The following is a 26,696-nucleotide window of genomic DNA, read 5'->3' as shown; positions in this document are numbered from 1 at the left end:
TTGTTTTTATCCCTGAATGCATATGTGATATAACTAATCACTTAAATAACCTTCTTATATTGGACCTAAACTCTGAAATCCATCTCAGAGTTTTACGATGGCTGCTTCCCCTTGCCAGAGCAGATTTCACTCAAACTCWGTGGATGGCAGCCACCATTTTGACTTTGACATAGAGGCGTCTCTAAAAGGCCTGGTTCATCCTGGTACTGTAGAAGTGTCCCTTGAGGCTGCTCTTCCCATAGTGTCAGAGGTTGTTGCATCAGGACAGGAAGTGTTGGCTGTTAACTGAGGAGAGGCGGCTCAAGGTCTCTCACAGAACATTTACACTCCACATTCATTATTCATATTTTCTAACCAACTTTTAGAGCTATAGAGTGACGTCATAGTGCTGAGGTAAAGGGAGACAGACAGACAGAGAGAGAGAGAGAGAGAGAGAGAGAGAGCGGAGGTCGGTGAATCTATTCCCTCTGTCTTCATCATAAAAAACACAAATGCTGTAAAAGTTTCTAGTGAATGTTTGTTTAAACTAAATGTCCTTTTGGCACCAGAATTTAGAGGAGGACAGCTGCTCAAATATGTGACCTTCTCAAATGGATTCCTGTGAAATCCTCCCAGATAATCATTCTGAGGAGGGATCCAGAAATAGGTAGGTATGCCATGCGAAGAAAGGGGGAAAACAACTCACTTGAAAAGCTGGAGATTTGAATGAATCACTCTGAGAAATTATAACCTGTGGGCATACACATACTGTCTGAGTGTGGTGTTTTCAAAATGCGAATCCAAAATAGACTTGAAGGAATGTGGAACGGAAATGGAATAGTGTGATGTATGAAGGACTGGACACTACAATAGAAGCAGCATATATATTTTAAATGAAAGATACCAATCTTTTTTCTGCTGCAATTTTTTTGGTTATTTTGCAAGGATTTTCTCTCTCTGTCAGTCTTGTAAATTGCAGCAGACATACAAAAAAACTCAGAAACAATATTGTTGCTTTCACGTTTAATTTGGTCCAATGATCAGTTGAATCTGGGCATGCAGTAAGTATCTGACACTAAATGCAGACTCTCTCTAACACAATGGAGCTGAGGATGGTGTCAGGAAATTCAAATCAGCCGTCCTCTGGTTCCTCTGTTCCTGGTCTATTTTTGGAGTGTGCGTGCGTGTGTGTAGGTGTGCTTGTGTGTATGTGTGTGTGTGTGCGTGAGCACATTTATTACTGCCTCCGTGTGCCCACGCACACGTGTGTGCCCATCACTGTGGGTTCTGTCAGCCTGGCCCAGTTGACAGTATGTTTCCAGAGAGGAGGGCCAGTGGCCATAGCTTAATGTGATTACTGTCTTTGTGAGTGGGCCAGGCCAGGGGGGGCAGCTGTGGTCCAGTGCCACATGCAGCCTCAGCCTCCGACTGAGCCGTGAAGCATGAGCACACCGTAGGTTTAAATGAGCTGCTGCCTTATGAAATCCAGAGGAACAGTGCATTGTGTGCGTGCTGTTGCGTGCCTGCGCGTTTTCTGTGTGTTTAATGGTCTGATGGCTTCTCTTCTCTCTCCACAGCCAAGGAGCTTGAAGAGGCCAAAGAACTGCAGGAAGAGGAGCAGTCTAAGACAGGTCAGCCAAGGCACATCTGGAACAACCATCACCACATTTTTACACCATGCATTTACAGGCTAATTACTCCTCAATGCATACCCCATTCTAATTCCATTTTTAATTGAATTGCAAAGAACTTACAGGGAATGGATTTCTGCTTCTTCCGGTGCAATGTATAAATGCAGTACTGATGTTTGGGCAGTGAGCACGTTTTTCAGCACAATTGTGTGATACTACTTAATATTGTGTCCTGAATTAATTGTTTAATTAGCTAGCAGAGCAAGTTCTGTGCTCTGAGTCAAGGCCATGGTGCATACCAGGCACAGGTCTGAACGACTCTCCCTCCCGCGTTAATGTCTTTAAAGTTATTCATTTGACTTCTTCTTTAGTGTGATTGAATTATTTATCCTCCCTGTGACCGCCACAGTTAATGCTATGTGATTTTAATAAGCCGAGAGGTGAAGGAAGGTCTCTGGGCAGTGTGGACAATGGCTCCTTTCCCTAATGCATGTCTCGTGAATGTTTCGAAGTGAACTCTGCAGCCCAGTGGCAGGAGCAACTCATAGTGGCCCCCATACCTACAGGTGCAGTACTGGCTAGGAGGAGGAAGACCTCCAAGATCCTCCACCTCAACCCACTGTTTTCTCCTGACTCCTCAACAACCCCCTCACCTTTCTCTTTTCCTTGAAAGCCACACCTGTGCGGGCAGTGGTGCACATGCGTGGTGGTGGGCGTGAGCTGAAGAGGGGCTCAGCGGCTCATTCTTCTGCCGTCTGAGGTACCTCTTTWAAACACTCCAGACAGCGGCTTTGTTTTGCCATCTGGCTCCAATTGCGCTGACAAGGGGAGAGGTTCCTGTGTGAGACAAAGGAGCTGAAATGAAGGCCACTTTAATAAATGCAGGATGATGTGGGAGCTGCGTTTGTGTGTTATCTTAATGAGCTGTCCGGAGGAGAGCGTGGCTCCCTTTTCAAAGACAGCCTGATTGGAACAATAACCAGTGATAACTAGGAGCCTGGGCTCATCCTGGGCTTCTGCGTTTGGAAGGGGAGGCGTTCCCCTCACCGGCGTTAGAGCAGCAAGCTAGCAGGGTACCGCTTTACAAACAAGATGCCTGGCCTGAAATCCTTGATGTGCTTGCAGCTGGAAGAGCCAACAACACCCATTCCCCCTCCTCTCTTTCCACATACACATTGAGTACACACACACACATACTCCCCACTCCCCTACCCTCACCTCTTTTCTGAAATTAGTTTTGTAATCTGAGCGTGATGCGCAGTTTAGAGTTAGCTGCAGTAATCCCAGAGCAGCACACTGTTTGGAGTGGGCTGCAATCTCTCTCTTTGCCCCACTAGCCCCTGTCTGTCTCTCTGCTCTGCTCTCTCTGCATCCTGGGCTCTGTGGAGTTAGCCTAGGCCCTAGAAACAGGGCACTGGCAGAGTGTGCATCGTCATGACCCAGTTCTTTCATGAGGGAAACAACATCAGAAAGAGCAATTTGAGCACCCTCCGAAAGAGGCAGAGAGAAATGAAAATGGTCTCCGGTTTGTGAGGTGAATTAACCCTCCTACCTGGCTTGCAGAGACAAGGTGCCGTCAAGGTTGAAGACAAGCTAGTGTCATGCTCCATAATGCTGATACCATGGAGTGAGACCACGTCACGCATCCTCCAAGGCAACAGCTGAAAGATGGATGACAGTCGCTTGAATCGCATTAGATCGTCAGGTGCAATAGCTCGTCAACCTAAATATCTTGATGATTTTAATACACTGCACAGGAAACGGCTAGMGCAGCTGCCTCAGACTCAGTCACATCAGAGTTGGTGTATTCCCATAGCAGTGTTTATAAMAGCCTCCACAATTCAGTGGGATAGCTGTTTAATCTCTTCAACCATGACAAACCTGAAAAGTAAAGTTCAACAACCACATTACGAAAGGGAAAAGGCATGACCACGTGATTTCTAGAGAAACTCTCACATCTCCATCTCTTACATGTTAGGCTTACATCTCCCTCCCTTTCCTCAGGGAATCAAGATTACACATTGCACATTGTTTTGTGTCCTTTCATGAAATAGTCATATTCCCATGACCATGGGTATTAGGAGAACCACAAAGTCATGAAAAATGTCCAGCTGCAATCCTCACTTATCTACTCAGTACTCCTGATGAGGAGAAGGTGAGAGGAGTCTAGAGAGCCAGCCCCAGCCTCTATCCCCAGCCTCAGCCTCTCTCCCCAGTCCCACCCTCTCTCCCCAGCCCCAGCCTCTCTCCCCAGCCCCACCATCTCCCCCAGCCTCACCATCTCTCCCCAGCCACACCATCTCTCCCCAGCCCCACCATCTCTCCCCAGCCCCACCCTCTCTCCCCAGCCCCAGCCTCTCTCCCCAGCCCCAGCCTTTCTCCCAGCCCCAGCCTCTCTCCCCAGCCCCACCCTCTCTCCCCAGCCCCAGCCTCTCTCCCCAGCCCCACCCTCCTCCCTAGTCCCAGTCTCTCTCCCCAGCCCCAGCCTCTCTCCCCACCCTCTCTCCTAGCCCCAGCCTCTCTCTCTAGCCCCATCCTCTCCCCCAGCCTAAGTCTCTATCCCCAGTCCTAACCTCTCTCCCCAGCCCCAGCCTCTCTCCCCAGCCTAAGTCTCTATCCCCAGCCCCCGCTTCTCTCCCCCGACCCAGACCTATCCTCTCGCCCCAGCCTCTCTCCCCAGCGTCAGCCTCTCTCCCCAGCCTCTCTCCCCAGCCTCTCTCCCCAGCCACAGTCAAACCCGACAGGCCTATCTTTACACAGCCAATGCAGCCAGTGTAGTCTGTGGTGCTCCTCTTCTCATGTGCTGTCCCAGTGTGTCACATATTACTGCTTAAAGATATGTAAATACAGTCGTTATGATTCCTTCATTAGTGGATGTGGGCCACAGAAGAACTTCAGGAGAGCTAATTAACAGACGTCCCTGTGCTCTACYGCTAAGTGTTCTTCTGCATAACTCGTGTGCTTCAGATTGTGTTCCTCACTAGTATAGTACAGTACACTCCTTCCTCAAGAGGGAGTTTACTTCAACACTATCAAACTGCACCCTGAGAATGGGGTTTTGGTGTAAAAAGCCAATTGCATCAGAATGAGGACTGTAATATTCAGGCATGTTCATGTTCTGTTCTACTTTCACGCATCATTTGTGGGTGGGACCTTTCCTATAATCAAACACATGAGAAGACCAGCACCTGACTCTGCTAATTGTGTCCCTACAATGTTGGATATTTCATTGACTTTTCATATATTACCATACTACTTGGCCAGATACTGTTAGGTAGTGTGTTGCTAGAAGGTTTCCCTCTCTCCTCTTTGAACTGTTAATGGCGTGTGCTTTGCGTACTGAGCAGGGTTTAGCCTCTTCTGAAGGGTTATCTGTTGGTCCGGGAAGAGAAGGCCAGCAGATCATTGTCACAATATGAGAGAGATAGAGGAGGGATAGCTGCTCCTAAATCATGTGGAATAACGAGCGCTGTCAGACCTAATGAAAGCAGACAGCAGCATTCTGCATCACAACAACATGGAGGCCCATTGACGGCACGCAGCACTGATCAGAAGTTTAGATAAAGTAATTGCAAAGAGCTCGCAGGACGGATGTGTCTTTGGGAGAAGAGGTATACTGTACACTCAGGGGCAGGGCTCTCCATTAGTCAAGCAGGGTTTAGGGGACAGCAACAAGCATTCCCAGGATGAATTCCTGTACACAAACGTCATCTGTCCCCCCCTTCCCTGTCATGTGACCCGTACCCCTTCAGCCCAGTGAAGCCCCCATGGGGGGAGGCGACGTGTCGTCAATCCATCTCACTCCCCTGATCTGCCTCCCCTTAGTGTTCCAGGGCGCGCCACGCGTCGGTTCCACATGAGCACTCCGCTGCAGTGGCTAATTAAATAAAGCACTATGCCCTCTGCTTCCTGTTATCCTGGGCAAGGTTGGTGCACACACACACAGGAGATGAGAGGAGAGAGGGAGGGACAGGGGGTTGGGGGTTAAAGAGAGAGACAACCGTTAGATTGTAATCCCGCCTCATTCGTTCATTAGGGAGAGTCATGATAAGGTTGGGTAAATACTGTAAACTAATGTGAGAGCCTCCAGAGTGGTCTGATGTTTTGGACCTATAACCCCACAAATAGGGCTGTGGCCTTCATGAAATTTTGTCAGACGGTTATTGTCATGCAAAAAAATGCTGGTCTCAAGGTAATTTGACCGCTAATTAACATAAACACGTTTAGCTTCTCCAGGCTTCCATGCATCCAAGCCGCTGATGCATGCTTTTGGAACATCTAAACTCAGCAAAAAAAAGAAACGTCCCTTTTTCAGGACTCGGTCTTTCAAAGATAATTCGTAAAAATCCAAATAACTTCACAGATATTCATTGTAAAGGGTTTAAACACTGTTTCCCATGCTTGTTCAGTGAACCATAAACAATTAATGAACATGCACCTGTGGAACAGTCGTTAAGACACTAACAGCTTACAGACGGTAGGCAATTAAGGTCACAGTTATGAAAACTTAGGACACTAAAGAGGCCTTTCTACTGACTCTGAAAAACACAAAAAGAAAGATGCCCAGGGCCCCTGCTCATCTGCGTGAACGTGCCTTGGGCATGCTGCAAGGAGGCATGAGGACTGCAGATGTGGCCAGGGCAATAAATTGTACGTACTGCGAGACGCCTAAGACAGCACGACAGGGTGACAGGACAGACAGCTGATTGTCCTCGCAGTGGCAGACCATGTGTAGCAACACCTGCACAGGATCGGTACATCCGAACATCACACCTGCGGGACTGAGTTACACCAGGAACGCACAATCCCTCCATCAGTGCTCAGACTGTCCGCAATAGGCTGAGAGAGGCTGGACTGAGGGCTTGTAGGCCTGTTGTAAGGCAGGTCCTTACCAGACATCACCGGCAACAATGTTTCCTATGGGCACAAACCCACCGTCGCTGGACCAGACAGGACTGGCAAAAAGTGCGAGGGGGTGATGGTCGGGGTTGATGGTCGGATTTGCATTTATCGTCGAAGAAATGAGCGTTACACTCGGACCTGTTGGATCGGAAGGTGAGGGCTAGGGCCATTCTCCCCAGAAATGTCCAGGAACTTGCAGGTGCCATGTTGGAAGAGTGGGATAACATCTCACAGCAAGAACTGGCAAATCTGGTGCAGTCCATGAGGAAGAGATTCACTGCAGTACTTAATGCAGCTGGTGGCCACACCAGATACTGACTGTTACTTTTGATTTTGACCCCCCCCCCCTTTGTTCAGGGACACATTATTCAATTTCTGTTAGTCACATGTCTGTGGAACTTGTTCAGTTTATGTCTCAGTTGTTGAATCTTATGTTCATACAAATATTTACACATGTTAATTTTGTATTTTTTGTATTTTTTTAATAGATTTTACCCCCTTTTCTCCCCAATTTTCGTGGTATCCAATCGCTAGTAATTACTATCTTGTCTCATCGCTACAACTCCCGTACGGGCTCCTCCGAAGCGTCCTCCGAGGCACAACCCAACCAAGCCGCACTGCTTCTTAACACAGCGCGCCTCCAACCCGGAAGCCAGCCGCACCAATGTGTCGGAGGAAACACCGTGCACCCGCCCCCTTTGGTTAGCGCGCACTGCGCCTGGCCCGCCACAGGAGTCGCTGAAGCGCGATGAGACAAGGATATCCCTACCGGCCAAACCTAGGCCAATTGTGCGTCGCCCCACGGACCTCCCGGTCGCGGCCGGCTGCGACAGAGCCTGGGCCAGATGCAGTGCCCTAGACCACTGCGCCACCCGGGAGGCCTACACATGTTAAGTTTGCTGAAAATAAAAGCAGTTGACAGTGAGAGGACATTTCTTTTTTTTTACATGGGGGAAAGAAAAAAAAAGTAATATACACCATCACAATAAATCTGTTGTTTATTTTAGGCATGTCTAAAGAAACATTATGATATGAAGACATTTTATTTCAGAAGAACAGAATATGAGTTGGCCAACCGTATGTTATCCTATCTATGCCATAGGCTGTAGGCTTGTTCATTTAGCTACAATATATGCTTATAAGTCCTGTGCCCTTATTTTATATTATATGATTTTATAGTAAGAATAATATAATTTAACTTTGCTGAATAAAATAGAAAGGATATTGTTCCCATTCCGGAGCGAGTGTGCATATGAAGTGGCTATGTTTGGCGTAAAAGGGATTTGAAACAGGTCAGATACACTAGATTTAGAGTTATTTGGCAACTTTAGTTGTGAATGATACAAACCTTAGAATGTCGTAGAAATCAAAACAAATATGGGCTGCATTATGCGACTGACTATTGTAACGACTCTCGTCGTTGGTTGAAGGAGAGGAGGACCAAATTGCAGCGTGGTATGTATACATATTGGTCCCGTGTGGCTCAGTTGGTAGAGCATGGCGCTTGCAACGCCAGGGTTGTGGGTTCATTCCCCACGGGGGGACCAGGATGATTATGTATGAACTTTCCAATTTGTAAGTCGCTCTGGATAAGAGCGTCTGCTAAATGACTTAAATGTAAATGTAATATTTATTTGAACACTTATTCAACACAAACAAAACGAAATCAACGACGCTACAGTCCTGAACATGTGAATCTAGGAAACTAAGAACGCAACAAACAAACAGTGAGAACAGCCTACCTTAATATGGTTCCCAATCAGAGACAACGTAAAACACCTGCCTCTGATTGAGAACCATATCAGGCTAGTTAGACAACCCTAAACCAATGAAAACACATAACATGGAATATACCCACCCAGCTCACGTCCTGACCAACTAAACAAAGACTAAAACAAAGGAAATAAGGTCAGGAACGTGACGGCTATTGATGTTTGTGAAAGTAGTAAAATAAATATTGCACTATGTTCTTTTCCTCAGGCTTCACATGCTGTTCACTATTCTCAATTTAATCTTGTCTTTACTAATATGTAACATTTGTTTTGATTTAGAAAGGCCCATTATTAAATGGGTAGGAACAGGGACAGAGGGAAAAAGACAGGTCATCCATATGCTCTCTAATAGTGAATGGAGGCCGCTTTCCTGCTGGTTCGTTTTTCAGGCTACTCTGGTTATTTCACTCCATGCATCAATCACTGTTTGAGGAGCATGCAGCCTCTTGCTGCGCGACAGGTGATATTCCACCCAAACTCTGTATGCCATGGGCTCTCCAACCCTGTTACTACAGCTACCCAGTGCTTCATTTGGGATACCTAGTGAAATCTGATCAGGAACATCGAGAGTAACATGTATTCACACCGAAACCTATTTCATTAAACTGTTGACAGCTCCTCTCTCTGTGTGATGGAGAAAGTAATGGAAGCTGTCTCTTATACACATCTAGATGTGTATAAGAGACAGGCATGGCTGTGTGCTCGATTTTATATACCTGTCAGCAACGGGTGTGGCTAAAATAGCCAAGTCCACTAATTTGAAGGGGTGTTCACACCGAAACCTATTTCATTAAACTGTTGACAGCTCCTCTCTCTGCGTGTAAGTAATGAAAGAGAGAGGGGGGGGGGGGGGAGGGATGCACGGTGGTGAGATATGCTGTAGCTAAAGGTAATGTGTCAGCCTCTTAATTATGAAAATATAAAAAAGGCCCTATTTCTAGGCTATTCAAAATCAAATGCAAATTCACTGTAATTGAAGGCTTAGCGGCCCTGCACAATCAATTTACCGCATTGCATAGGCCTATAAGTTCTCTCCTAGACTCATGGATAGAAAGTTTGGAGTGTAGCATAAGGTAACAGTCCATCCAGTGTGCATAATAATGCAGTCCACTCTCAAAGGTGATTACTAGAAACGGCAAATCATTGTTTTAGTTTCGTTTTTTTTAGGGGGGTGGTGTTGGGCTCACAGGCCAATGCGTATGCATAAACTTGAATATGCATATTGGTGTTTTGAATGAATTATCACCTTACAAAGCACTGCCCATTTAATTGTGTCAGGCTTTGAAACAACATCCACAATGACCATGTTTTACACTCAGTTTCAACCTGTTGTTGAACTTCTTTCTTCAAATTGATCATCATAGTTGGGTGAGTTTTAAAAACACATACTGTTTGATGATGTGTTTGATGGGATTTTCTATTTCATTTGCATTAATGTCAGAGTGGTTAGAGGGACAATAGAGCCCTGAGTACCAGGCCATTAGTGACCTGATGGTCTTTAGTGAGTTGGGTACTACTAATGCATGTCAAGAGTGCATAAAAGGAGATTACTGTGACTCAACGGTCACATGGCTCGTGTGTGGCGGTAATAGTCACCGCAACAGCCCTACACGCAGATTACAAAGATGGTATGAAGGCTGGCTACATACATGTTCACATCTCATGCTACTGGGAACCACTTTCAGCTGCAAATAGCCAACAGTTCTACTGGACAATGTTGTATTGTTCTATGATTCTAATTGTCTTACTAGCATTACGAAGCTCATATTCCTCTGTTGTTCTGTCTTTCAGCCATGACCCCCTGAAAAGCTAAAGCCAATAGAACACAGGTAAGATTTACATAATATGACATCATTACACATCCTTCATGTGTTTGTGTGCCTGTCCGTGTGGGTGCGTTTGTGTTTGTCATGTCATGTTGTCTTCACATTTCATTTTCAGGAGGCAGTAAGTGCTCTTGAGGCCCCAAGGTCTGCAGAGGCTGTGGGTAACTGCTTCTGTAATGAGCCTCAGGCTGCATTCATTCTGTGAAGGACAATCAGAAATTTGGGAATGTCTTGGGTCATTGGTTGCTATGACAAATGTATTTCTGTGCAATGTCATTAGAAGTGGGTTTTGAATATTCCAGCTCCTTCCTAACCCCCCTTAAAGCCCAATTAATGTTAAAGGCCCGGTGCCGTCAAACACATGATTTTCCTCAATTACAGCATGTTATGATTTGATATTGAGATAAAAAAACGTCCGCATTAGACCTTTAATCATTGGAGCGATGACTCATTAAGCTGCCAGCACCAGGTGTGTTTGTGTGTCTCTGTGGGAGTGACACAAGAATACAGGAGGAGGTTAAAAAAAGACAGGCTGGTTGTAAAGTGAGAAGCATCAACTTTCTCTCTCTCGTTCTCTCTCTCGCTCGTTCTCTCTCTCTCTCTCCCAGCCAGACAGACACATAGGTGTTGATAATAGTCTCCGTCACCTCAACAAGTCACTCTATTTATAATCTGTTTCTTACAGTGTATTTGCTCCCTTTAGTTGATTTGACTATGCCAATCTTTTGCTCACGGTATTTATTTAGCATGTAAAAAAAAAAGAGAGGAATTTGACTGCATAAATCATTTAGAGGGATGATGCTTGTCGGCTCAGCCCACCGACCTACAGTACACTACCTTCAGGGTTGAGGAGTAACTGATGATTACATGTAATCAGTTACATGTAATCTGATTACATTTTAATAAAAAAAACTCTAAACAGTAATCAGATTACAGATACTTTTGAAAAACTAGATGATTACTTATTGGATTATGTTAAAATCTAGAAAGGATGTTTGCGAGAATTTTATCTTTTTCATTATGACACCTTTCTGTTTTATGACATTCAATTCAGCATTGAGAAAATACGCAAGTTTAAGTTTTTTCTATGACCACAAGTCAGAGACCACTATGAGTACACACCAAATGCATTTGATGGATCCTGTTTGCCTTCTTGTAATGTATCTTAAGGGGAAAGTAATCCAAAAGTAACTGAAAGTAATCAGATTATACTACTGAGTTTGGGTAATCCAAAATGTACTTTACTGATTATCATTTTGGACAAGTAAATAGTAACTGTAACAGATTACATTTAGAAAGTAACCTACCCAACCCTGCCTGCCATGTAGCCATACACACTCCTCAAAAAGCAAGCCACTAATAGCTAGCTATCTAAATATTGGAGAAATGTCTCTGACGTTCAGTCTCTAGTATTCAGCTTGCTATCTGAAGAGGATGTACAGTATGGTTGCCTACCATGCAGCTGTGTAACGGCACTGTCTAGAGAGACTTATGGAGTGTCTGGATGGTGTGGTGTGTTCCCTCTCCCAGAACAGAACAGCCCAGTGCAGTATACTCTCTGTCTATCTATCTATCTGTCTGTCTGTCTCTCTGTAGTGAGGGTCAGATGGACCATGCACAGACAGCAGCAGTAATGCAGTGGCAGACTGTGAGGCCTCATCCATCACCCAGTGACTGGAGCCTGGCCTTTGTGGCCCCTGGTCTGCTGCCTGTCTGGAGAGAGGGATGGGCTGGCCCATCGGCAGGCCAAGCATTGGGAGGCTGTGTCAGGCTCCACCTCACTCCCCTGGTCCTACCCTTCCTGCCTAGGCCTGGGTGAAAGGACTGCCCAGGCCAGGAAGCCCAGGTTGGGAACTGTGTTGTGGCTATTTTAGGAAAGCTTCACTAGCTGACAGAGGGAGGTTAAAGCCGTGAAGGCCAAGCACATTTTTGTCACCACAGCTTTTTCTGTGAAATCTATATTTTCCTCTTTCATTATGACGAGCATGTTTGATATTGCTCGTGGATATTTTTAGAGGCGTTTCAGAAGCTTTCCATCAATTTTGACCTGACTAAGATTGAACCTGTCACATTAAAGGAAGCAATGAATGCAGTGTGGGAGCCTCCTCTTTATTTTCCTTCCATCCATAAAATAGCTGGATTTCATAGGGCAGGTTTAGGGGTTCAAGACATGGATCTGTTAATAAGAGGATGGGATAGTTTCCCTATAATTATATTAATCACATTTGGAGAATAATCACGAGGGCCAGCTGGAGTGAAGGAGCTGACACTGCATTTCACCACCACACTTTGTCAACTCACACATATTATGTTACTATGCAAATTATACAGATGTTTCTCTTGCTGTAATAACGCAAAGCAAAGTTATTTGGTGTCAAGACAGTGATATCAATATCTTTATTGTGCGTCTATATACGGTCACAGTATGTTTTTATTGTACAGTGATTGGATTAAGTCATAAAAATATAATTTGCTGAGATGGTCAACCATGATGATAGAGGGTGGAGGAACTCATTTCCTCTAACTACCCCAAATAAAGTAGAGGCACCAAGAGTCACTGTCTGGGTCCAAAATGGCACCCTATTTCCTATAGAATCCAATAAGCCCTGCTCAAAAGTAGTGCACTATATAGGGAATAGGGTGCCATTTGAGCCACTGTCTGTGAGGTTATCTGACATTACTACGCCCTGACCTTCACATTCAGTCCTAACACTGTCACAGGTCAATATCCTGTAAACCATATTCTCCTGCTGAATCACCACTGATCAATTATTTTAATATTTCTGTGGCCATTTTTTTATCGATTACCTCATTTATGCAGAGTGCAGCATATCTTATTTAATAACGGAAGTTCAGTGCATCTGATTATCTTGTTTTAGTGTCATTGGACATTTTGTTTTCGGTAAAACCTTTTACCTTCTTGATATATTTGTTTATATGTGATTAATTATTATTTTCTATTCTTATATTTCATACAACAACTGCAGGCCACTGGGTATGCAATTCACTCACCTTGCGTGTCCATACTGTGTTCACATCCAGAGCTGTTGCCATGGTTAGTAATTAGCCGTAGTGAGTGCTCGCTGAAACATTGAACAATGGTGAAGCATCTCATGTAATTCCTCACAGAGGACTGTGTGTCCTTGAGGGAAGTGTCATTCATAGTGGAGGACTCTCACCTTGTCTGCCAGTAGGCTTTTACCTGAAAGGCTAATAGACAGCTCGATTGCGTTTGTTATCGGCTATAGCATGGTGAGATATGCAGTGTAAACGTGTACGTTTGACACAATTTAATGATCCACGTTAATCAGGAGGACATATTACTCCAAATGAGTCATGCAAAGAGAACCTCAGAATCCCATTGTACTGCGAGCTGCAGCACACATGCCTGATATTATATCTGCCAATGGAAGGAGGATGCATTGTCAAGGCCAGACACAAAGAGAATAAAGGAAATCCTGTGTGAATGTGAGAGAGGAGAGGCAGAGAGACAGATATGGCCTAGTCATCCAGCAACAGCCAGTACCACAAATGAATTCCAATGAGAGAGTAGATATTAATACGTCTAATAGGACAGGCCCTATAGGTACAATTAGCTCTAGATAATGGCCCTCTCCACCCTCTTTTCTACTAGAGCTCTAAAATATTGATTTGAATTTTCCCCTGTATATCCACTTAAACTCTGGACTGTCATTCTAAGAATCTATCTCATTGTTATGTTTTACAGTGTTGGCCGAAGGGCTTATTCTGTCTCTGTCCTGTTTTAGCGAGCAGAGACAGCACATCACTTTGAGGAGCCCCACTCTTCTCTTTTTTATAAGAATGAGGAAGAGATAACTAGGCGAAGAAATAAAGTGAGATATAAAAATGGGAAATGGTTCCTAGAGCATTTAAGGTATAGCTGCTGTACCGTGGCTCGTCGTTGAGAGAGAGAGCGATGGAGAGAGAGAGAGAGAGAGAGAGAGAGAGAGAGAGAGACCGAGAGCAAGAGAGCTGGCGTGAGGTGAGGAATAAGCTTCGCTTGGCATGTCGGTGTGACCTTTGGGTGTTTCTGTGGAGAGGGCAGGCGCCAGGCGGCGACGCGGCCCCTCAGGTTACTGTTGTCTCAGCGCCGCGGCGAGGCTCGTCTGATGTTGATGATGTCAGACAGGACACTTACGCTGGGCTAGAGCTCTCCCGGGAGGTGTTGGCTATGTGCGTTATTTAGCTTATTGTGTCAGCCATTTATCAGGATAATGAGTCTGCAACCATATAATATTGTACTGTACAGAAGCACCAGCTACTGGATGATGAGGGAAAGCCAATAAAGAGATGGGAGAAAAAACTGCATCATATTGATATTGGAGGATGGTCTAGGATGGATAGTTTTGCTGCTCAGAATATCACTGACTGCATAGTATTTTGTAGCTTTGCTTGGAGAGGTTTGGCGCGGAGCCATACGCATCAGAATAGTGCAGTGAAAAATATAATATAAGGACCAAAGTTGCTGGGCTGGCTGCACTTGTTTGTTTTTTACCTTAATAACGATTTTCATGACAAGAAACTCGTAATATCAGTGTGCAGCGGGAGTGTGGGGACTGAATCACTGATCAATGACAGCTAATGAACACGGCAGGAGTTCTGCTCTGTTTGCCTCTCGACAGAGAGCTCCTCTGAGAGCTATTTTTCTTCTATTTTGCACTATAAAAATACAGGAGGCTTCATTGAAGCCAACTGCCTCTGGGCTCAATTAACTAGCATAGATTACTCATAATGCAGATGAGAGCCTGGGTATGTAATACACAGCATGGAGACCACCCACCTTCCCTCCTCCCTCCCTACAACCCACTGCCTTGGGGCCCCTTGACAGTTCAGTGCGGTGGGCTGTGGTATGCATGCAGCGGCACATATATACATTACGTATAGAGCGTCTCAGGTGGTCTATGGATCCTGAAGGCTGTTTACCACTCCATCATGGTGACATGGTACTGAGTCATGTGCAGTCAACACAACACAGAGCTCTGGTGTCACCTGGCTGTCAGCAACACTTAATATACCTGGCTCAGGGTCTTTGGTCACTGCTGCTGTCATGATGCCCCTGGCCTGGCATGACTGTCCAATCCCCCTTCATTACATGGATGGAGAGACACTCCTCCAGAGCATTCATCACGTCCTCCATCAACCCCGCCGGGGCAGAGGGCCGGGAGCCTGGCGCCTGCACTTTTGTCTCTTCTCTCATTGGCCACATGAGTTGTCCAACTGGGGTTGGGACTTTTATAGAGGCCTCCACTGGCATACAGTACACAGTAGCACACACCTTCAGACTTGTTTACACCTATTACAAATGTCATCTCAAATATGAGCTGGTATAATTGTGTTGGAACACTGTTCTTTTAAATTGGCTAAATTAATTACATACTGCTAAACTATTGTCAGAAGAAGGAAAGGTGTGTGTTGAGAACATCAAGAGAATTACAGAAGGCAGAAATGTAAATACAGAGAAGTTAGCATACCCAAATGGGAATAGGCACAAATATGCTGGATTTGCAGACGGTAAGGCTGCGTTTACACAGTCAGCCCAATTCTTATATTTTTTTCACTAATTGGTCTTTTGACCAATCACATCAGATCTTTTCACATCAGATCTTTTTCAGAGCTGATCTGATTGGTCAAAATACCAATTAGTTAAAAAAAGATCAGAATTGGGTTGCCTGTGTAAGCGCAGCCTAAAATGTCTTTTTATGTGAATCTCAGGGAGAAAATACATGGCTCCAAATGGAAGGCGTCTGGGCTGAAAGATGTGTATCACTGTGTTGACAAACTGGGCTTAGTGCCTCAATGCTGTAGAACAAGATTTCATAATGAGAAACTATTCTAGAACTGAGGACTAACGATTTACAAGAAATCAAGGGCATAACATTTTTTGCCATTAAAAGCCCTCAGAATTCCAGTTCTAGAAGGTTTCAAAAGGATCACCTTCCTCAACCTAGACACTGTGACTGTTTAAATGAATGAGCTCTCATGAATTCTGTCACTCAGCCACAGTGATGACAGTGCAATTAATGATTATTCAACCCGACACAGGCTTAAAACAACTTCCTGTCATGGAAATCATAATACAATCTCTGTCTTTCCGTTGGCGGATATATCTGGATTGACCTGTGTTAATTAAAGATAAAATCCTTGGTGAGGGCGATAGACGTGTCTGTCTGAGAGTGTGCTGCTGTCTCTGTCTGTATCTGTGCAGTGATGTGGATGACAGATTAGATGAGAGGGAGCAGAGTGACCAGCCAGCAGCAGACCAGCAGAGCAGAACAGTATAGTAGTCTAAAGAATTCACTAACATTGATTCGCCACCAATTACTAGCTGCACTGGATCCAAGGCTCACTATATACTACATTTTTAACGAAGGAACATGTTTTGAAAACCTTGTAATTACACTACAGCAATGAGAGCAGACCATTAAATTACATGGATGGAGAGAAAATATGGAACATAGAATGGGGTCACATTTAATTGTAGAGCTCCTAGTTAGTCCCCAGAACACCGACAGGTCCACTCAGCAGACATCAGTCCACTGAGTGGGAATGGGATGATGACATGAAAGTGACCTCATTACTCTACCACAGACCAAATCAATAAATCATAATAGCCCATGGTCCCTTCTGATGTCATCACAGACGCACAGCTTGATATTCATCATACAGATGATGATTATAACACTGAGGAAGAAGGGGATGAATGGTTTGCATGCTGCTTTGCCAGGCGGCCAGGTTTCCCAGTGTAAACACAGAGCGATCTGCAACTCTTTTCTCCCTCTCCTCTTTCCTTCTGACTCTGAATCACTTTGCCTTTGGGGCTTACCACAGGAGTCTCTTCAAACAAGGCTTTGTACTGGAGTGGAGAATCAAGATTAATGCACTTCCACAGCTCTGTGCTGCTCTAGGGGAAAGAAGCCTGATAATTAACACCGGGGGGGCTTGGAGGAAATTGGAGAGGGGAAATCACACCACATAATAAAAATATGGGGAAAGGTACAGATGACATTTATTTGGCGTGTGTGTGATGTATGACGCTGCATTGAGGTGACAGTCACTGAAGCTGTGACTGTGACGTCTCAGAGGGTATGACGGAATGGTTTTCTCCGAGTATTATTTATCATTGTCATGTCTGTAATAAATCATCATGGTGTGCTTGCCACCAGCAATGTTACAATGCATATACCACATGCATTTATACAAATTAGACAAATTATACAAATGAATTGTTCAATAAATTAAGTAGATAAGACCTAGGTAGAGCATCTTTATACGGACTCTGTGTATTTCATAATGCCTTATGGGAAACCTGTCTTACCTGGTCAGTTTTAAGTTCTCTCCAAATCTGCATAGGCTGCATATTGACTTCTGGAAACATCTGTGTTGATGTCAGCATCCCCCACCTGGAGTTGTTCTCTGATAATGACTCAGATTGTTGTCATTTACGTCAATGTCTGAAAACAGTGTGCCCGTGGCTCCCTGTACAGGGTTCTCCAAATATATAAATAAGTGATTGAAGGTTACCAAGGAAGAGAATGAAATATGGCACTTCCATTTCAATGCAAATGAGGACTGAAATGAGTGCAGTGTGGATTTACAGTGGTTCATTAGAATGAACCCGGCACTCTGCTGCTTTAAAGGAACAGTCTCCTATAGCCTGAGTAAATTAGTGTGCAATCCCCTGCACTGGCTGTAAATGAAACTGTCCGTCAGCATGCAGCGTCTCAACCTGCTAAGAAGAAGTGGGATGGTTCTGTCCTCCTGATGTCTGTCTGCTGGAACTCTTGGAAGTTTGCGAAGTTTGGATCGTCTGTGTTAACTTCCCAGTCTATTCAGTCAGGAGTCTGACGTGAAGATATGAGGGGTTTTTAGTGTATGTGTGTGTCGCATATACAGTTGAAGTCGGAAGTTTACATACACTTAGGTTGAGTCATTGAAACTAATTTCTTGTTAACAAACTATAGTTTTAGCAAGTCGGTTAGGACATCTACTTTGTGCATGACATAAGTCATTTTTCCAACAATTGTTTACAGACAGATTACTTCACTTAAAATTCACTGTATCACAATTCCAGTGGGTCAGAAGTTTACATACACTAAGTTGACTGTGACTTTAAACAGCTTGGAAAATTCCAGAAAATTATGTCATGGCTTTAGAAGCTTCTGATAAGCTAATTGACATAATTTGAGTCAATTGGAGGTGTACCTGTGGATGTATTTCAAGGCCTACCTTCAAACTCAGTGCCTCTTTGCTTGACACCATGGGAAAATCAAAAGAAATCAGCCAAGACCTCAGGAAAACAATTGTAGACCTCCACAAGTCTGGTTCATCCTTGGGAGCAATTTCCAAACGCTCGAAGGTACCACTTTCGTCTGTACAAACAATAGTACGCAAGTATAAACACCATGGGACCACGCAGCCGTCATACCGCTCAGGGAGGAGACGCGCTCTGTCTCCTAGAGATGAATGTACTTTGGTGCGAAAAGTGCAAATCAATCCCAGAACAACAGCAAAGGACCTTGTGAAGATGCTGGAGGAACAGGTACAAAATTATCTATATCCACAGCAAAACGAGTCCTATATCGACATAACCTGAAAGGCCGCTCAGCAAGGAAGAAGCCACTGCTCCAAAACCGCCATAAAAAACCAGACTACGGTTTACAACTGCACATGGGACAAAGATCGTACTTTTTGGAAAAATATCCTCTGGTCTGATGAAACAAAAATAGAACTTTTTGGCCAATAATGACCATCGTTATGTTTGGAGGAAAAAGGGGGAGGCTTGCAAGCCGAAGAACACCATCCCAACCGTGAAGCACAGGGCTGGCAGCATCATGTTGTGGGGGTGCTTTGCTGTAGGAGAGACGAGTGCGCTTCACAAAATAGATGGCATCATGAAGCAGGAAAATTATCTGTATATATTGAAGCGGCATCTCAAGACATCAGTTAGGAAGTTAAAGCTTGGTCCCAAATGGGTCTTCCAAATGGACAATGACCCCAAGCATACTTCCAAGGTTGTGGCAAAATGGCTTAAGGACAGCAAAGTCAAGGTATTGGAGTGGCCATCACAAAGCCCTGACCTCAATCCTATAAAAAATTAGTTGGCAGAACTGAAAAAGCTTGTGCAAGCAAGGAGCGCATACAAACCTGACTCAGTTACACCAGCTCTGTCAGGAGGAATGGGCCAAATTCACTCAACTTATTGTGGGAAGCTTGTGGAAGGCTACCCGAAACGTTTGACTCAAGTTAAACAATTTAATGACAATGCTACCAAATACTAATTGAGTGTATGTAAACTTCTGACCCAGTGGGAATGTGATGAAATAAATAAAAGCTGAAATAAATCATTCTCTCTACTATTATTCTGACATTTCACATTCTTAAAATAAGGTGGTGATACTAACTGACCTAAGACGGGGAATTTTTACTAGGATTAAATGTCAGGAATTGTGAAAAACTGAGTTTAAATGTATTTGGCTAAGGTGTATGTAAACTTCCGACTTCAACTGTACAGCCAAACAATCTCTATAAGCCTTTGGTAAAGGTCTGGGGTGGTCTTTCATTTCTGAAATTCATTCAGGACGCTGCTGTCCTGGACTCAATTAGAATGACCCCCTGTTTGAACACACACATCACATTTCCAAATTGGGAATATCCAAAAGTAGATTTGAACCGATGAGAGCATGCAGGTGTGAAAATATTGTGTTGTGTTCATTTGTTTGATGGATTAGGAGGCAAGCTGCACTGCCCTCTGAGAGGAGGCTAGGAAAGTGGGAACTGGAGTTACTTTTCAAATGGATTGCTTCTGTTTGATACATATGGATATCCAGAGCCACCGAGTTTACAGAAACCTCTAGGAAACTGTCAGGACTCAGTTAGACTTCTTTTGACTTATATCATCAAGTTGTCTCTGTTGTTTTATTTACAGTTTCTCCACTTTATAGAGATACAGTTGTGAAGTCGGAAGTTTCCATACACTTAGGTTGGAGTCATTAAAATTCGTTTTTCAACCACTCCACACATGTATTGTTAACAACTATAGTTTTGGCAAGTCGGTTATGTCACGTTCCTGACCTGTTTTCTGTTGTTTTGTATGTGTGTGATGGTCAGGGCGTGAGTTTTGGGTGGGCAGTCTATGTTTGCTGTTTCTATGTTGGTTTTGGGTTGCCTGGTATGGCTCTTAATTAGAGGCAGGTGTTTTGCGTTTTCCTCTAATTGAGAGTCATATTAAGGTAGGTTGTTCTCACTGTTTGTTTGTGGGTGATTGTCTCCTGTGTCAGTGTCTGTATGTTACGCCACACGGGACTGTTCCGGTTTTTGTTAGTTAGTTCGTTTTATGTAGTCTGTTTTCCTGGTTCATGCGTTCTTTCACGTTGTAGTAAGTTCGTGTCCAGGTCTGTCTACATTCGTTTATTTGTTTTGTAATTATTCAAGTGTTTGTCGTGTTTTTCCGTTTTGTCTATTAAATCAATATGTATTCACAACCCGCTGCATTTTGGTCAAATCCCTGCTACTCCTCTTCGGATGAGGAGAAGGAGGAAGCCCGTTACAGAATCACCCACCAAACCCAGATCAAGCAGCGGGTATAATGGACAGCAACGACAGCGCACGAAGCAGGATTTATGGTTCCCCCTCCCCCCCTTTAAAAGAGTTAGATGCACTATTGTAAAGTGGTTGTTCACTGGATATCATAAGTTGATGCACCAATTTGTAATTCGCTCTGGATAGAGCGTCTGCTAAATGACTTAAATGTAAATGTAAATGTCTTGGGAGCAAGTATTCAACGGAGAAGGCCCTGGGCTAAGGTGGGAGAGAATCGCCGCTCTCGGGAGGAGAAGGAGGCAGCCACAGCCCAGGAGCGCTGGTATGAGGAGGCAGCGCGGCGACGCGGTTGGGAGCCCGAGAGTCAAACCCAAAAATTTCTTGGGGGGGGCACACGAGGAGTGTGGCAAAGCCGGGTGGATACCTGAGCCAACTCCCCGTGCTTACCGTGGAGTGAGAGGCGTCGTACTGGTCAGACACCGTGTTATGCGGTAAAGCGCACGGTGTCCCCAGTACGCGTGCTTAGCCCAGTGCGGGCTATTCCACCTTGCCGCACTGGGAGGGCTAGGTTGGGCATCGAGCCAGATGTCATGAAGCCGGCCCAACGTATCTGGTCTCCAGTACGTCTCCTCGGGCCGGCATACATGGCACCAGCCTTACGAATGGTGTCCCCGGTTCGCCGCATAGCCCAGTGCGGGCTATTCACCTCGCCGCACTGGCAGGGCTACGGGCACCATTCAACCTGGTAAGGTTGGGCAGGCTCGGTGCTCAAGAGCACGTGTCCTCCTTCACGGTCCGGTATACCCGGTGCACCTCCAAGTACCAGTCCACCGGTGGCAGCCCCCCGCACCAGGCTGTCTCTCCGGGTTCTCTTCCAGCTGCTCCCACCTGTCCAGCGCTGTCAGAGCTTTCCTCCTCTCCAGCGCAGCCAGTGCCTATACCACGCACCAGGCCTACTGTGCGCCTCAGCAGGGCAGAGTCGGCCGTCTGCCCAACGCCTCTGCACTGCCTGTCTGCCCAGCGCCGTCTGAGCCCGTCTGCCCAGCGCCGTCTGAACTGCCCGCTGCCCACGGCACCTGAACTGCCCGTCTGCCCAGCGGCGCCTGAACTGCCCGTCTGCCCAGCGGACCTGAACTGCCCGTCTGCCCAGCGGCGCCTGAACTGCCCGTCTGCCAACGGCGCCTGAACTGCCCGTCTGCCAAGAGCCTACAGAGCCTTCCGCCAGACCGGATGCAGCCAGAGCTTCCGCCAGACCGGATCAGCCAGAGCCTTCCGCCAGACCGGATCAGCCAGAGCCTTCCGCCAGACCGGATCAGCCAGAGCCTTCCGCCAGACCGGATCAGCCAGAGCCGTCCAGCCAGGACCTGCCAGAGCCGTCCAGCCAGGACCTGCCAGAGCCGTCCAGCCAGGACCTGCCAGAGCCGTCCAGCCAGGACCTGCCAGAGCCGTCCAGCCAGGACCTGCCAGAGCGTCCACCAGACCTCCAGAGCCGTCCAGCCAGGACCTGCCAGAGCCGTCCAGCCAGGACCTGCCAGAGTCCCTCAGCCAGGACCTGCCAGAGTCCCTCAGCCAGGACTGCCAGATTCCTCACCAGGACCTGCAGAGTCCTCAGCCAGGACCTGCCAGAGTCCCTCAGCCAGGACCTGCCAGAGTCCTCAGCAGGACCTGCCAGAGTCCCTCAGCCCGGTGCTGCCCCTTATTCCGGTGCTGCCCCTTATCCCGTGCTGCCCTTATCCCGTGCTGGCCCTTATCCCGGTGCTGCCCCTTCATTTAGGTGGTTTTAGTTGGAGGGTGGTCATTGGGAGGGGGATACAGAAGCGGGGAGTGACTATGGTGGTGTGGGGACAGGTCCGGAGCCTGAGCCACCACCGTGGTCAGATGCCCACCCAGACCCTCCCCTGGACTTTGTGCTGGTGCGCCCGGCGTTCGCACCTTGAGGGGGGGGTTCTGTCACGTTCCTGACCTGTTTTCTGTTGTTTTGTATTGTTGTGATGGTCAGGGCGTGAGTTTTGGGTGGGCAGTCTATGTTTGCTGTTTCTATGTTGGTTTTGGGTTGCCTGGTATGGCTCTTAATTAGAGGCAGGTGTTTTGCATTTTCTCTAATTGAGAGTCATATATAAGGTAGGTTGTTCTCACTGTTTGTTTGTGGGTGATTGTCTCCTGTGTCAGTGTCTGTATGTTACGCCACACGGGACTGTTCCGGTTTTTGTTAGTTCGTTCGTTTTATGTAGTCTGTTTTCCTGGTTCATGCGTTCTTCACGTTGTATGTAAGTTCGTGTCCAGGTCTGTCTACATTCGTTTATTTGTTTTGTAATTATTCAAGTGTTTGTCGTGTTTTTCCGTTTTGTCTATTAAATCAATATGTATCCACAACCCGCTGCATTTTGGTCAAATCCCTGCTACTTCTTCGGATGAGGAGAAGGAGGAAGCCCGTTACAGGTTAGGACATCTACTTTGTGCATGACACAAGTAATTTTTCAACAATTGTTTACAGACAGATTATTTCACTTATAGTTCACTGTATCACAATTCCAGTGGATCAGAAGTTTACATACACTAAGTCGACTGTGCCTTTAAACAGCTTGGAAAATTCCAGAAAATGGTGTCATGGCTTTCGAAGCTTCTGACAGGCGAATTGACGTCATTTGAGTCAATTGGAGGTGTACCTGTGGATGTATTTCAAGGCCTACCTTCAAACACAGTGCCTCTTTGCTTGACACCATGGGAAAATCAAAAGAAATCAGCCAAGACCTCAGAAAAAAAAATGGTAGACCTCCACAAGTCTGGTTCATCCTTGGGAGCAATTTCCAAACGCCTGAAGGTTGACGTTCGTCCGTACAAACATAGTATGCAAGTATAAACACCATGGGACACGCAGCCGTCATACCGCTCAGGGAGGAGACGCGCTCTGTCTCCTAGAGATGAATGTACTTTGGTGCGAAAAGTGCAAATCAATCCCAGAACAACAGCAAAGGACCTTGTGAAGATGCTGGAGGAAACAGGTACAAAAGTATCTATATCCATAGTAAAATGAGTCCTATATCGACATAACCTGAAAGGCCGCTCAGCAGGAAGAAGCCACTGCTCCAAAACCACTATTAAAAAAGCTAGACTACGGTTTGCAACTGAACATGGGGACAAAGATTGTACTTTTTGGAGAAATGTCCTCTGGTCTGATGAAAACAAAATATAACTGTTTGGCCATAATGACCATCGTTATGTTTGGAGGAAAAAGGGGAAGGCTTGCAAGCCAAAGAACACCATTCCAACCGTGAAGCACGGGGGTGGCAGCATTATGTTGTGGGGTGCTTTGCTGCAGGAGGGACTGGTGCACTTCACAAAATAGATGGAATCATGAGGAAGGACAATTATGTAGATATATTGAAGCAACATCTCAAGACATCAGTCAAGAAGTTAAATCAAATGGGTCTTCCAAATGGACAATGACCCCAAGCATACTTCCAAAGTTGTGGCAAAATGGCTTAAGGACAACAAAGTCAAGGTATTGGAGTGGCCATCACAAAGCCCTGACCTAAATCCAATAGAACATTTGTTGGCAGAACTGAAAAGACGTGTGCGAGAAAGGAGGCCTACAAACCTGACTCAGTTACACCAGCTCTGGCAGGAGGAATCGGCCAAAATTCATCCAACTTATTGTGGGAAGCTTGTGGAAGACTACTCGAAACGTTTGACCCAAGTTAAACAATTTAAAGACAATGCTACCAAATACTAATTGAGTGTATGTAAACTTCTGACCCAGTGGGAATGTGATGAAAGAAATAAAAGCTGAAATAAATCATTCTCTCTGCGATTATTCTGACATTTCACATTCTTAAAATATAGTGGTGATTCTAATTGACCTAAGACAGGGAATTGTTACTAGGATTAAATGTCAAGAATTGTGAAAAACGGAGTTGAAATGTATTTGGCTAAGGTGTATGTAAACTTCCGACTTCAACTGTATCTCACGTGCCACAGATCCAGTAAGGGGACAAGATGTAATGATTAAGAAGTGATAGAGAGGTTTCCAAACAGTGGCAGCAGCCAAAGTGACCAAGACAGTATTCACCACACGCTAGAGAATATTGCATCTGCTGACGGTCTGCAATCTCAGTCCTTCGAGTCAGATCAGAATCAAACGGAGCTTTATAAGCATGACAGGCTTGGACAGGAAGTAGAGATGAAGCCTTTCTGGAACACAGAGCATGTAGGCTACTGCAAAATGTCATAATGCATAAAGTATTCCTCTACCTCAAACTTTGTGTTTTAATATATTTCCTTTCATGTACATCTTTAAATTATTATTTTACTGAAAAATTTAAACATTATATATATTTTTTGTATATTTTCTTTTCAATTGGAAGTCCAGAGCAGTAGGTTTCAGGTAGCTATGGGTGATGCACTATAATTACATATTTAACCTGAACCTCTACGGTTATACCACGCTATATTGCTTTTTAAAATCTTAAACTAGGAGAGCTTCTTGTGTGACATTAAACCCTGTGTGTCTGAGTTAATTTTCCAACCAGTTTAATTATTCAGGGAGAGCAGTTTCATTTGCTGTGGTAGCATTAGCAGTTGTGTGGAGGGGTCTATTGGGACCGGAGTGGGCAGACTTCCTTCAAAGTTTAGAAGAGTTAGCTGTAATATGGAAAACAGGTCCACTGGATAAAGACTGAGATGTTGCAGTCTAATCAAAAGGAACAAACCGTAATATTGTCCTGTTGGAATAAGAAAGTGTCTCTGTAATGTTTTTTCTCCATAGCACAATTCCCCATAAGGTTTTGGTCTGAAAACCTCCCTCTCTCTAACACAATCTTTTTCTCATTTTTTTTCAGCAGTGAGGAGGCAAACGGTGAGACAGCGATGAGTCTTATATTTAACCCCGCTACACCTATCCATCAACGGAGAGACTTGTTCCACTGTCTCCTACCCACACAGTGTCCAGTCCTTACTGAGCTGACGATGAGTCCATCATACCCATCCCTACAGGACCACTTCCTCCTGGGCTTCCAGAAAAGACATAAACCCATCATATCCTATTACAGCGCTATACATTTCCCTTCCCCTGCTACTCTTTCAATTAACGAAGTATATGAACGCGGATGTGGAGTCGTATTCACTTCTATGCAATAGGCTAAAGAAAAGCTCCACTTGAAGGCCATTGGATTTGACAGGCTCCCTGTCTCGAACCTGGACATTATTTTCTCTTCACTATGTACCGAGGTAGGAAGTTTGAGAGGCCCAGGATCTCATTTCTAATAGGAAGTGAACAGCTTAAGAGATGACCAAGCTGAGGCTGCCATCAGTGTCTCCCTAGCTGCCTACCTGCCAGAGACAGAGTGTAGCTGTGTAGCTCTCCGTTTACTCCTCGACTCACTAATTAATGGTTGCCCGTGGAGTAACTTGTACCTGTCAGTGTCTACCGCTCTCGTATATTCAATAACTTGGGGGAATTGAAATTGAATGCCAGCTAAGCTCGAACAAACTGCAAATGGTGCATGGGATACACCCTGGTTCTCTCAGTGACCTGACAGCAGCGTTATATGTAAGGTTTTTAATGAACATGGACTCTTCTCAGCTACTTTTGACTGCCAAGGTGGAAGGTTTTATGAATTCAAGATGGAGGGTGGGTGGGTGATTGTATAGGTTCTGTTACAGTATACAGGTACTCGAGCAAGTCCTTGTGCCAAATGTCAATGTGCGTATGAATGCCAAAGCCGTCCATAAAAGAACCCAGTGCCGATTCGCATTAAAGAGACATGGTGAAAATGTTCCCGAGCGGTCACTGGTAATTATTGCGTCCATTTCCAGGGCCACTGCATGTGTGTTCATGGAGAACAAGGTCCACTCTATTATTACACATATCTCCTTACTCATGGGATTAGCCACACTGCTCACAATTCATACATCCACTTCTCCATTAGAGCTGATTTATCTCAGACTACACTCCTCTACATAATGAGGAAAACAAGAATAATGGTGAAAAGTAATACAAATCTTTCATTTACATGCAGATCTAGCCA

General features: G+C 45.2%; 2 long non-coding RNA genes across 2 annotated transcripts in view; one reads left to right on the top strand and one right to left on the bottom strand.

Annotated features, from left to right (window-relative positions):
- Positions 1 to 26,446, top strand: LOC139028314 (uncharacterized). The gene is made up of 3 exons (XR_011480489.1): positions 1 to 1,610; positions 10,076 to 10,113; positions 25,509 to 26,446. It is a non-coding gene; the product is annotated as an uncharacterized lncRNA (long non-coding RNA).
- Positions 1 to 26,696, bottom strand: part of LOC139028317 (uncharacterized) — a 139,682-nt gene that overhangs the window by 86,723 nt on the left and 26,263 nt on the right. The window lies entirely within an intron of this gene.

This window comes from Salvelinus sp. IW2-2015, linkage group LG10 (genome assembly GCF_002910315.2).
Source record: "Salvelinus sp. IW2-2015 linkage group LG10, ASM291031v2, whole genome shotgun sequence".
Lineage (NCBI taxonomy): Eukaryota > Metazoa > Chordata > Actinopteri > Salmoniformes > Salmonidae > Salvelinus > Salvelinus sp. IW2-2015.
The sequence above is the reverse complement of the archived record's forward strand: the minus strand, read 5'-3'. Positions and strand labels throughout refer to the sequence as shown.